The sequence below is a fragment of the Benincasa hispida genome, chromosome 9 (genome assembly GCF_027475165.1).
Source record: "Benincasa hispida cultivar pf3 chromosome 9, pf3_genome.v1.1, whole genome shotgun sequence".
Taxonomy (NCBI): Eukaryota; Viridiplantae; Streptophyta; class Magnoliopsida; order Cucurbitales; family Cucurbitaceae; genus Benincasa; species Benincasa hispida.
In genome coordinates, this window is record NC_143486.1 from 64,596,919 (window position 1) to 64,609,596 (window position 12,678).

Consider the following 12,678-nt stretch of genomic DNA (forward strand, 5'->3'; position numbering starts at 1 on the left):
ATGGCAATGGTAACAATTACAACCAAAGGAACTCAGGGTCCAATCCATCAGTGTTTGTAACCTCTCAGAACCTTAATCCATTTCTTCAAAACGAGTATGTAGGAGATTTCAATTGGTATGTAGACAGTGGAGCTACAAATCATGTCACAGCTGATCCCACCAACGTAGCCAATCCATCTAAGTATACAAGTAATGATCTCATCATGGTAGGAAATGGACAACAATTAAACACATCGTCTGTTGGCAATGCTTGTTTACATGCTCCTAACTGTAGTATGAATCTGAAAAATTTTTTATGTGTTTCCAATATTGCTAAGAATCTTGTCAGTATGTCAAAACTTGTTCAAGATAATGATGTCTCTGTTGAATTTTATAACGATTCTTGTGTTGTTAAGGACAAATGTTCGGGGAAAACACTGGTGAAAGGAACCCTTAAAGATGACCTATATCAGTTGGATGAAGCACAAGTGACTCTGGTTGATGTGATTAATAGAAAGGATATCAGTTCTCCCAATCTGATGGACAAAAATAAAAGATCTACTGCCTTACTCTCTCGGATATTGAAGTAAATTTGGTAGAATCTAAAGGATTGTGGCATAGGATATTAGGACCCTTCATCCAAAGTTTTGGATTATGTTTTAAAAGTCTGTAATGTGCCTACTAAGTTAAATGGTGATGATAAATTTTGTGAACCCTGTTGTCTTGGAAAAGCATACTCCCTACCCTTTCCCAACTTTTTGTCTCATGCAAAGCACAAATTTGATTTAATACATTCAGATGTATAGGGACCAGCCTCGATAAACTCTACTGAAGGATATAGATATTACATTTAGTTTATTGATGATTACAACAAATATCTCTGGTTATATCCACTCAAACAAAAATCTGATACATTGCAAGCCTTTAAACATTTTCTTCAAGTCATTAGCACAAAGTTTAACACAAGCATAAAAGCATTACAATCGGATAATGGAGGAGAATACCTTAAGTTACATCAGTTATGTAGCTCCTTAGGCATTGCATCACATTTTTCTTGCCCTTATATATCTACACAAAATGGATGGGCTGAGAGAAAACACTGACACTTGGTAGAGATAGGACTCACCCTATTATCACAAGCATCAATGCCTTTAAAGTTTTGGTGGGATGCCTTCCTCAATGCCGACTTCTTAATTAATGGACTTCCCTCTCCAGTCCTAAAGAATGTCTCTTTTTCAGCTGATGTATGAGAAACTCTTGGATATTAGAAAGTTAAGGGTCTTTGGGTGTGCCTATTTTCTATGCCTAGACCATATCAAATCAACAAGTTTTAATTCCATTTTGCCAAGTGTGTATACTTAGGGCCAAACATTGTTCACAAAGGGCATCGATGCCTAAACAAGGATGGTAGAGTCTATATTTCCAGAAGTGTTCTCTTTAATGAATCTGATTTTCTATTTTTTTTTGGCATTCGGGACTCAAACTCCTCTATCTCTAAATCAGGAATGACAAATGGTCCAAATATCCTTTCCCCTAACTTCACTCCATTGTTATATAATCTTTCAAGACAACTCACCCACTCGAGTCCACTTCAATGTCTCAGCCCCTTAGATCAACCTCAACACATAGACAATCAACCCTCTCCCTTTATGCCTATCTCAACTATTGTGAGATCTTTATCATCTCTAGGGTTGGCAAAATTTTCCGCAGGGATCCGCCTTGATCGGGGCGAAAAATCCCCAGTTTGACTGGGGATGGGGTCAAACCGGGAAAAATTTTAGGGGCCCCGTCCGGGGATAGGCGGGGACGGGAACGGTATCCCTGCCCCGACCCCGACCCCGATTAATTCCCGACCCCCGATTTGATATATTTATAATATATAAAATAATTTATTTATATATATGTTTATAATGTATAATGTTAGATTGAAGCCCAATATTAAATATCCAAATTCTAACTCTAAGCCCAAGAAGCTAAGCCCAAACTCAAAAAACTTAAATAAAATCAAAATTTAGATCAAATTTTAATTAAAAAAATGGGGAATCCCCACAGGGAAACAGGGAATGGGGTCCTGTGGGGACCCTGTTTCCCGAAGATGAGGGAGAATTTCCCCCATGGGATCGGGGACGAGGAATGCCCTCTTGCCCCGCCTCGGCCCTGTTGCCAACCTTATCCATCTCAGTCCAATCTATCGAGCTTAACTATGCCAGACTCAGTACATAGCCCTCCTACAGACACACCCTATCGAGCAATCAGTCTTCTACCCTTCCCTGCCCTTCTCCCCTTTCTCAATCAGTTCATGAGTCCCCATCACCTACTAATCCATCACCCTTACCTATACATGCCTCACCAATCCTCTACAACCTTCACATCCCATGATTACAAGGGCAAAGCTAGTATCTTCAAACCAAAGACCTAGTTAAATACTATGAAGTCTGATTGGTCTTTGACAAAACCAATCAGGGTCTCAGACGCTTTTGCCACACCCCAATGGAAAGCTGCAATGGACACTGAATATCATGCTCTTATGCATAATCATACTTGGCACCTCGTCCCTCCATCATCATCATTCAATGTGTTGGGCAGTAAATGGATTTTTCGACTTAAAAAGAATCCAGATGGCTTGATACAGAGGTACAAGGTTCTTTTGGTGGCCAAAGGGTTCCATCAGCACCTTGGGATTGGCTTTTTTGAAACCTTCAGCCCGGTGGTAAAAGCTTCAACTATAAAAGTTGTGCTCAATATCGTTGTTTCAAAAGGATGGGTTCTTCGTCAGCTAGACTTTAACAATGTGTTTCTGAATAGAAAACTTACAGAGGATTTCTATATACATCAACCACCTGGGTACGTTCACTTTGATTTCCCTAACTATGTCTGTAAATTGGATAAAGCCATATATGGCCTGAAGCAAGCCCCTAGGGCCTGGAATGACACATTGAGTAAAACTTTGACTGGCTGGAGGTTCACACACTCAAAGGCTTAACATATCTATTCATACTCAATACAAATGGCTTGGTTATTCTTCTCCTAGTATATGTTGATGATGTAATTGTCACTGGCAATGCTAACTATCTGATTTCTCAGTTGGTAACTGCATTGCACAAATTGTTTGCACTCAAGGATTTGGGCTAGCTTAGTTACTTCTTGGGTATTCAAGTTCATTATTTAGAACATGGGTTCATATTAAATCAGTCTAAATATGTCGATGATCTACTTCAAAGGATAGGTTTCATTGAACTAAACCAACAATCTCACCGTGCACCTTGGGCAAATATCTTTTAGTGAATGAAGGAGTCCCTTTTACTGATCCATACCTGCATCGAAGTACGATCGGAGCCTTTCAATACTTGACTCACACATGGCCAAACATCACTTTCATTGTAAATTACCTAAGTCAGTTTCTTAATGCTCCCATCGACATTCACTGGCAAGCAACGAAACGGGTCCTTCGATATGTTAGTGGAACAAAGCACTATGGGTTACTATTTCAACTGAGTCCATCTCTTGAAGTATCAGCCTTCTCAGATGCTGATTGGGCATCAAATATAGACGACAGAAAGTCAGTGGCAGCTTACTGTATGTTTGTTGGTAATAATCTTGTATCTTGGTCTTCAAAGAAGCAAACGATAGTAACAAGGTTAAGCACTGAGTTAGAGTATTGTACTCTTGCACACATGACCTCAGAAATAGTTTGGCTTCAACAACTCCTCACTGAAATTCAGCAGTCCCATCATCACAAACCCATCATTTGGTGTGACAACGTTAGTGCAGGGGCATTAGCAAACAATCCTGTGTTTCACGATAGGACCAAACACATTGAAATCGATGTCCATTTTGTGTGAGATCTCGTCTTTAAAGACAAACTTGAAATAAGGTATATACCATTCTCTGACCAGTTGGCTGATTGTCTCACGAAGCCCTTAACACACTCACAGTTTTTTTACTTACGATCCAAACTTGGTGTAGATGAACTCCCCACAAGTTTGAGGGGGGATGTTAGGAATATTGCCACCAAGGATGGGTCAAAGAAGCCACATCAGCCAGAGACCACCACATCATACAGAAAAGCCACATTGAAATAACAAAATTCAGAAAATTCTGTTAGGATTGGCTTTCAACAATCCTTATTCCTCTCTTTTGTGATTGGTCCATCTATCAAGTAAAACAAATTAATATTCCTCCATATTCTATTATTATTTATTTTATTCATGTAGCCCTAATTGGGCAATCTGAATAAATTTGGGCTCATTGTACCCTTTCTTTAATAAGAAAGAAATCAACTGAGTATTATCCTCATTCATCTTCTTCCTTAAAGTCTAACTCACAAGCCTATCATCTACTCTGAAGATTATCTTCTTCCTTGCCTCAAATTATTACATAATTTCTCTCTCCACCATAGGCAAGCTTATGAGAGAGCACAATAACAGCAACATCATCAAATTCATAATCCCCCCAAACAATACTATTGGGATCAACCAAAAAATCGACATGAGTTCCAAAGCTAATATAGATCATGATGGCCATCCTATATTAAAGCTAATATAGATTGGTTTGAAAAAAAGAAAATAAAAAAGGTTTGGTAATGGAGATAGGAGAGAGAGAGAGAGGATGAAGAAGGATGAGAGAATCAAGATTGGAGGAAAGAGAGAGAGAAAATGAAAGATTAAAAAATATTTATTTTTCATGTCATCTTTCCATGTAAGTATCTATAAATCTTTTTATATTAAATTCAGAGTTTTTTTAGAGAAGGATTTTTAAACCTATTCTTTAAATCTCAAGGAATTAAAATGACCAATTTGAAACATCGATCACTAAATGCATATATTCTTTAAAATTTAGAACCAAAAAGATATTTTTTCCTAATTTTTTTCAAAAATCTTAAGAATATATTTGAGAATGATTTTAGAAAATCATTATCGACATATCTAAAATTATTTTTCTAATATTGTGATGTTTTATAACGATGACAAAGCAATTTTAGATCCTTTGATGTCGTATCAATCAAGGTGATTCCAAAATATCTTTGTTAGGTGATGTTTGGTGGTTTTAAAAACTATTATTTCATATTAAAATTTTCTTCTCCTATTTCAATTTATTTTGTCTTAAAGTTTTAGAAATTCTGTATTTTTCTTTTTAAAATTTGTGTTCAATTTTATTGTTATTTCTCTCTAAGGTTTTTATAATATTTACCTTTAATTTTATTCTATTTTTTTTGGAAAATCTCACTTTTTCTTTCTCAATGGCTTTTAACTCTCTCTGGTGTTTCTTTTTTCTAATTTTTTTTCTTTAGTTTTTCTTGCTCTTAAGTTTTTTTTTCTTACTCTAAGTTTTTTTTCTCTTTAAACTCATTCTCCGAAAAAAAAAAAAAATACTAATAATATCTTTGTAACTTTATTCTCTTTCTATGAAACTTTGTTCTCTATTAAATTTCTCTATTTTTGTCCTCTATCTCTAACAGTTTTTTCTCTTTGAAATTTTTCTCTAACTTTCCATTTTTTTCTTTTAAACTTTTATTTCTCTCGCTATTTTTTTTTAATCTCAAATGTAATATTTAATTTAATAATTTGATGATTCTAAAACTATATTTGAAAACAAACATTAATAATTTATAAATACTTCTAATCAAATTTAAAATCATTTGTACGGGTATGAAATCAAATATTAACATGATTTGTCATTTTTTACAAAGCTAATTTTACTTAAATAATTTAGCTCAAAGTAATTATTCTAAAAATCAATTCCAAATATGTCCTTAAGTAATTAAAAATCAGTTTTAGTTTTGCTAGTGTATAGATCTTGCACACTTTCGTCGTGTCACGTGACGGGTCAAAAAAGGGTATTGAATTCTTCCTCAATCTACTAAATAAAATTTATAAACTCCAGACATAAACTAAAACAGTAGTAATAGTTGGCTAGATCGATCCACAAAGAAGCGCGAATAAGTTTTCTAGCTAAAACAGTAAATGTGAGGGGTTTTGATATGGTTTGAGAATTTAAGCAAGGAAAATAAAGTGCGAAAATGTAAAGTGCAACAAAATAAAATTGGCTAGCTTAGAAATTAGGAACCACCCAATTGTACAATTGATCATAGTAATTCTAAAGACAATTTCTTATGCATGGATGTGCACTTAGCCTACTTGCTGCCATTACAGTCACAAGATCTTAATTATTAAATAAGAATTTAATTAAACTAGATGCTTGATTAATTGGGTTCGATCGTGTCCATAAAAGCCTCACCATCCACATTAACCCTAGGAGATTACACTAAGATGATTAAACTTGGATAGCCTAAGTTACTAATCAATTTCGTTCTTGAATTTAACCAATCATGCAATGTTGTAAATGAATTAGTCTAAACAACCGATCAACCTACACACAAGCTTGCTTTTATTTTTACTACTTGGCGATTCATGCAAGGTTATATATCACATATCAATTATGAATTTCTAACCTAACGATGGGACGATCAAACCGTTCATAAATCCAAAGCATAGAAGTTAAAATACATCCAAGAATCACAAAAATTTATTAGAAAATCATATTATAAACCAATTCCTTATAATCTTAGGTTTTTCCTACTCCTAAACTAGAAAACGAACCCTAGCAACAAGACGGGGCGATATTGCCAAAAATCATCATCATTTGGTTTGATTATAGAAGTCAAAACAAAATAAAGTTAAAATCTAATGCTGTATATGGATAGAGGACGGGAAAAAAAAAAGGAAAACAAATGGTCATTTGCCTAAAACAGGCACTCCATTGAAAGTTATGACCTAATTATGAGTTGCGAAATTTATAGCCACGCCATGGCACTGCAACACTATTTCAAACTCCCCATTTTGTCTTATGGAATCGTGCTAGCCTTTAGGGGCATTTTGATTCTTTCACGTTCTTTTGACCTAGCTTCATTAGGACTCCAAATTGATCAATTTTAGCTTTGTTTTCTCCCAGTGCTCGATTCCACATTCAGATTGATTGATACCTATAAAATAATCAATTAAACACATTAAATAGCATACGATCTCGAGTTAAACTGAGTGGGATAGAACATTTATGTTCTATCATCGCGGGTTCCTTATGGACTTGACCTTTGGCTCACTTTTCCTTGTATGGTCTCATTTTCCGAGTCAACCTGTGCAAAAGATTCTTGCACCAATGTGGGCTAAGCCTACCACACTTCAATGTCTAAGTTAGTACAAGGAGTGTCACACCTTGCCCCAGATTACTCTCTGAGCCTAGGAAAGGACATGACTGCAGCAGTTATCAGCCCTTTTGTTGACACTTACTACCTAATAACTCTTGTGAAAATAATTCTGATGCCAACGAACAAATTCAACAACCAACTGATAAAGTCAAGGAGGGAAACAACAATTGATTAAGTAGGCCCATTTTATTACAACAATGTAATGTTTATACAACTCCAAGACTTATCTACAAGTTTACAAGAACAACTGTAAAACCCTCTGGAAGTGTAACTGTGGCTTGTGGCAGACCTTGACCTTAGCAACACCCTGTAACTCCTCACCTTTCGCTACCTGGGAAGAAAACATGAAATAACAGAATGAGCTTCACAAAGCTCAGTGAGTGGCAAGTAACTTCTAGAGTCTATTTCAACTCATAAATAAAAAGCATATCATAAATACGAGGTTACATTCAAACCTCCGCCTTGAGTAAGTCTGGTCTCAACTCTATCTACGCGCATGGTAGATAGTTAAATTGATAACTACTCAGAATGAGTATGCTGTCTACCTACACACACGATAGATAGATAACTGTTACTAAATACAATGCTTACTCTTTACGTTTCCTTTGTCTCCTATGTTTCCTATGTGCACATAGCACCCCGCTCATGGGCTCAGAAGCTAGGCCCGTCGGCCCTTTGACCATCCCATACGAGGATCCTTCTATAGGCTTAGGAACTAGACCTCTTAATCCCCTGACCATCCCGTGAGGTTTTGCTTACGGGCTCAGAAACTAGGTCTATTGACCCGTTGACCATCCCGATCACATAATCTCATTCTCATGCTAGATACTCATTCATAATATAAACATATATAATTTACTCTAAAATATATGCTTTAAGAATTATAGGACAGTACCACTCACCTTGGTCAGGAACCTTTCTCTCTAGAAGTTCCTTGATCTTCCCGGGCTCCTCTTTTAAACCCTAAATTCTAGATTCAATTTAAGGCTCGGACTACTCATAGTTCTAGGCTTTATCTCGAGTTACTTCATTCTAAAAATATGCTCTAAAATGTCTCAGGAAGATTACCTCAAAATATTAGCTCAGAACTTTTCGTGGTTTGGCTGGAATCTTCAAAACATCAAGACTGGCTCAACTTACCCGACAGCTCGACCCCTCTGTATTGTCCTTATTCTCTAGCCCGATTCCTTGGAGTTTCTTCTCTGGCAGCCCTACCCTGAAAACTAAACTCTTCTACATTTCAATTGGCTTTGGAATTACTCCAAACGCACGAGTATTCTAGGAGAAATCCTTATCCCAAGTTGATGCTACTTCCTGTCCTTTCTGTCCGACAACATCTCCCCTCTTGGAACCTCTTGACCAACGCATGTTCTTGCTACCAATGCATAGTCTCCTCTCAATACACTCTTCTTTATGTCCTTTGAAGAGAATTTGAGTTCTCATTTGAAGTCTTTGGCCCTATTTATATGCGTCCAAGATTGCTCTAAGGCCGACATCTCCTACTTGGCCGCATGTCCAAGTGTCTCTTCCTTACACTATTGTCGCAATCTTGCATCAGCGAAACCCAAGGTGTCTTGCTCCCCTTTTACCAACGCATAGCCCTCAACTTTTCATGTCTTCTTATGCATCCATCTCATTTGCTTAAGGCTTAAGATTTCTTCCCAACAAGCCATATGTCCGGATGACGTCCTTGAATGCATCCATCCTCTATATGCGTTCATCCTTCATATGTGTTCATCCAACCACATATGCGTTAACCACAAATGCGCCCATCCAATTGCCGCAACCTACTTATGTCCGGACATCATCCATCGGCGCATGCATCCATTCAATCTTTCCTTGTGCATCTAATTGACGCAACTTGGTCACTTATGCTAGATGCTCGCAAGCTCCTCTTTAGCCGCATATCCTTCTCTTTCGCATGGCTTACCTTTGCTCTACGTGCTCAACTAGGATATTGACCAACACTCTTTCAACGCATACTACTAGTTTGTCCTATACGCCCACATGCCCTTGGATGTCCAACGCATAGCACATCACCAACGCATAGCACATCACCAATGCATAGTATATCACTAACGCATAGTACATCACCAACACATAGCACATCACCAACGCATAGCACATCACCAACGCATAGTGTAGCATTTCTGCATCTATCGCTGCTTACCATCGCATAACACTGCCATATCCATCGTGCCATCGCATCCATCGCAGAGCACTGCCGCATCCAACGCTGCATGCCTCCCTCGCCGCATGCCATCCATCGCTGCATGCTTTGTACCACATCACCGCACGCCCTCGCATCACCGCATGCCTTTGCACCACATCAGCGCATACAACCAACGCATTTCCTTCGGCTGCATACACGCATACCATAGGCCGCATCACCGCATGCCCTCGGCCGCACACTCTCGCGTAGCAAAGTCGCCGCATGCCCTCAACGCATAGCACCGCCCCATGTCATCAACGCATAGCACCACCGCATGTCATCAATGTATAGCACCGCCGCATAGCATCACAGTGTGACACCAATGCATAGTGCTACCGTATACCATCAACGCATACCCCCATCACTGTATGCCATCCATTGCCGCATGCTACCAACGCAACCATCACATCCATCGCACTGCATGCGCACGTAGTACTGCCACAACCATCGCATCCATCGCACTTGCCTCTATTGCCGCATGCCTCTATCCATCGCATCCATCGTATCCATCGCGTCCAATGTCCAGCGCCCTTGGATGCGTAACTTGAGGCTGCCGCATGCGTTTTCTAACCTCTTCAAGACCTTGGCTGCTGCATGCACTACTAATCTCCCAAATAACCTCTCAAAGTCTAATGGCCGATGCATGCACACACTAACGCATTGTCAAATACTTAGTCATTTTTCTCCTTGGCTTCCAACGCATGGTTACTCTTGGCAATGCCTCTTGCCAATACTTCGGCCAATCATGCGTCCAACCTTACAAACACATGGTTGCCTTTTCAACTTATGCGTTAATGTCTCCTAACTCTTAACGCATGAGTCCTTTTGACCTTACACTTAGCCAAATTTCATCAATTAAAGCTTAACTCAAAGCTATTCAAGGAAAATCTACTCAACACTTAGAAATTTCCTTCGCTTCAACATAGGATTTAACTTTCACTTAGTTAATTTCCTTAATCACCTGCTTAAGTAGGAAAAATGGAAATCCGAGTTTCACAAGGAGTGTATAGTTCGTGTATAAACACAAAAGTAAGGTCAGAGCTCTGCTTTGGAGATTACTTACTCTCCTCCTTGGGTTTGACGAATAGGGCTATTTATAATGCTCTTCCTCCTAACAGTTGCCTGTGGTTACATGTAACTTTGACGACGTCAGTGTTTGGATTGGTGTCCTAATTCTCCCGGAGTCTCGTAGTTTGTAAACAGTTATACACATTGTTATTAATAAAATACGAGTTATTTTATTTGCATTTACTCATATCCAATAAACAAAGATCTGTGGTTATTTTATGTAAACTTAAGCATGTATATGAGATATACAAGTGGATCATGCCTTAAGTAATAACCTAAATATTCAGTAGTATAAGGATATAGAAGGGATCCTTATCCTGGTGACACTACGGATACAAACAGCTTTGTAAAGGTTTACAAGTGTTGTGAATTATTATAGATGGTCTGATCCTAACCATTCATGTGGAAACATGCTGTTGGGATGGTGTCCTAATTCTCTCACAGTCTCGTTGTTTGCAATGATACACATTGTTTGATGAATAAAATTATTGTTATTTAATTCTGGCATTTACTCATATCCAATAAACAAAGCTCTTTGGTTATCTTATGTGAACTTAAGCATGTATATGTGATATACAAGTGGATCATGCCTTAATTGATAACTTAAATAGGTCTGTAGTATAAGGATTAAGGTAGTATACCTAATCCTGGTGACACTACGAATATGACCCGCTTTTTAGAAGTTTTCAAGTGTTGTAAACTACTACAGATGGTAGATCCTAACCATTCATGTAGAGACGTGCAAGGGGGGGGGGTGTCCGATACAAAGAGTTTGTATAAGACTGGACCATGAGATGACTAGACTCTGTATATAACGCCATTTATACTAGAGACTTACATCTCACCTAAACGACCATAAGTGACACGACCTCAATCTTAAGTGTTTTGGGAACTCTTGCCTTTGAGGGTGGTCCTTTGATTAGTATGGGTGAGAGTGGCTAGATTGCCAACTCAACATGCCTATCTTTTTGGGGACTTGTCTGATCTGGGAGCTGGGAACTTAATCCACAAGATGGAATTCACTCATTTCCTGAAGCAGGGATAAGTAGAGAGATTGCTCCCTTAAGGGCTGATTCCGGGGCTTGAACATAGTGGCCACAAATTCTCTTTGGAAGAGAGGACTCAGTCATAGTAGAACTATGACTTATGTTCATTAGAGGGATCAATGGTACTTAAGGAGTTAGATGTAACTACAGGGACATAATGGTTATTGGTCGAGCTGTACTTACGAGCGATCTGTGAAGGGTTATCGCTCTGTTGATTGGTTCATATGGACACAGAAATATATCTGGAGTGAGAAGAGTGCAACTGTCTGTCTTTAGTGGAGTACCCGACAGTTAACGGATGGTGAATCTCATGACTAAAGAGTTTAGTCGCTATTCACGTACTGTTGGAGCTTCGAGCTGTAGGTCCATAAGGTCCCCTTGGTAGCTTAATAGATTCAGTTGAGGATCAGTTCTTGGTGTTGATTTGAAATGTTCAAATTGACAAGAAGTATTTTGATTATATATGATATGATCGGTATGATGTATGAGATACATCTAGTGGAGGATTAATGTAAATGAGATTTACATTAGGTGCTATAGAATAGAAAAAGAACTATGTTTTATATGTTTCATGAGATGAAATATTAAAACTATAGGTTATAAATATAGTATGATACGTTGATTATCATTTATATTTATAATAATATTAATTATTGGATAATTAAATATTTTTTTCTAATAACCAATTGAGTGGGAGGTTATTGGTGGTTCATGGTAACCGTGAGATAAAAGGAAAATTATTTTCCTAATTTTAGTAAATTTTTGTCAAAATTTATTTTGAGATTTTTTTTCTCGCAAAAGGAATCTCATAGAAGTTGTCAAGTAAACACGGATTTACTAAGCACAGCTTAACTAAGGTAAACGATCGTGTAGTATTTTGTAAGCGACAGACACGGAACTAAGCGATGAGCTAAATGATCGCTTAGCTTTTGCTAAACGATTGGGCATCGACCTATACGATAGGTTCAACCTTTTCCCACTTGCCCAATCGTGTACACGATTGTTGTTTCCTCTATCTTTTGCCTCAAACCAAGTCCACACAGAGCCCACCTTCTAAATTCTCACACCGAGAATACCAAGGTAGCCTTCTTGGTGGTGTCATACTCAACTCGATGCCGTCGAGGTTCTGTAGAAGCCATTTGTGCTGTTGGGGTGTTTGTGACCGAGGC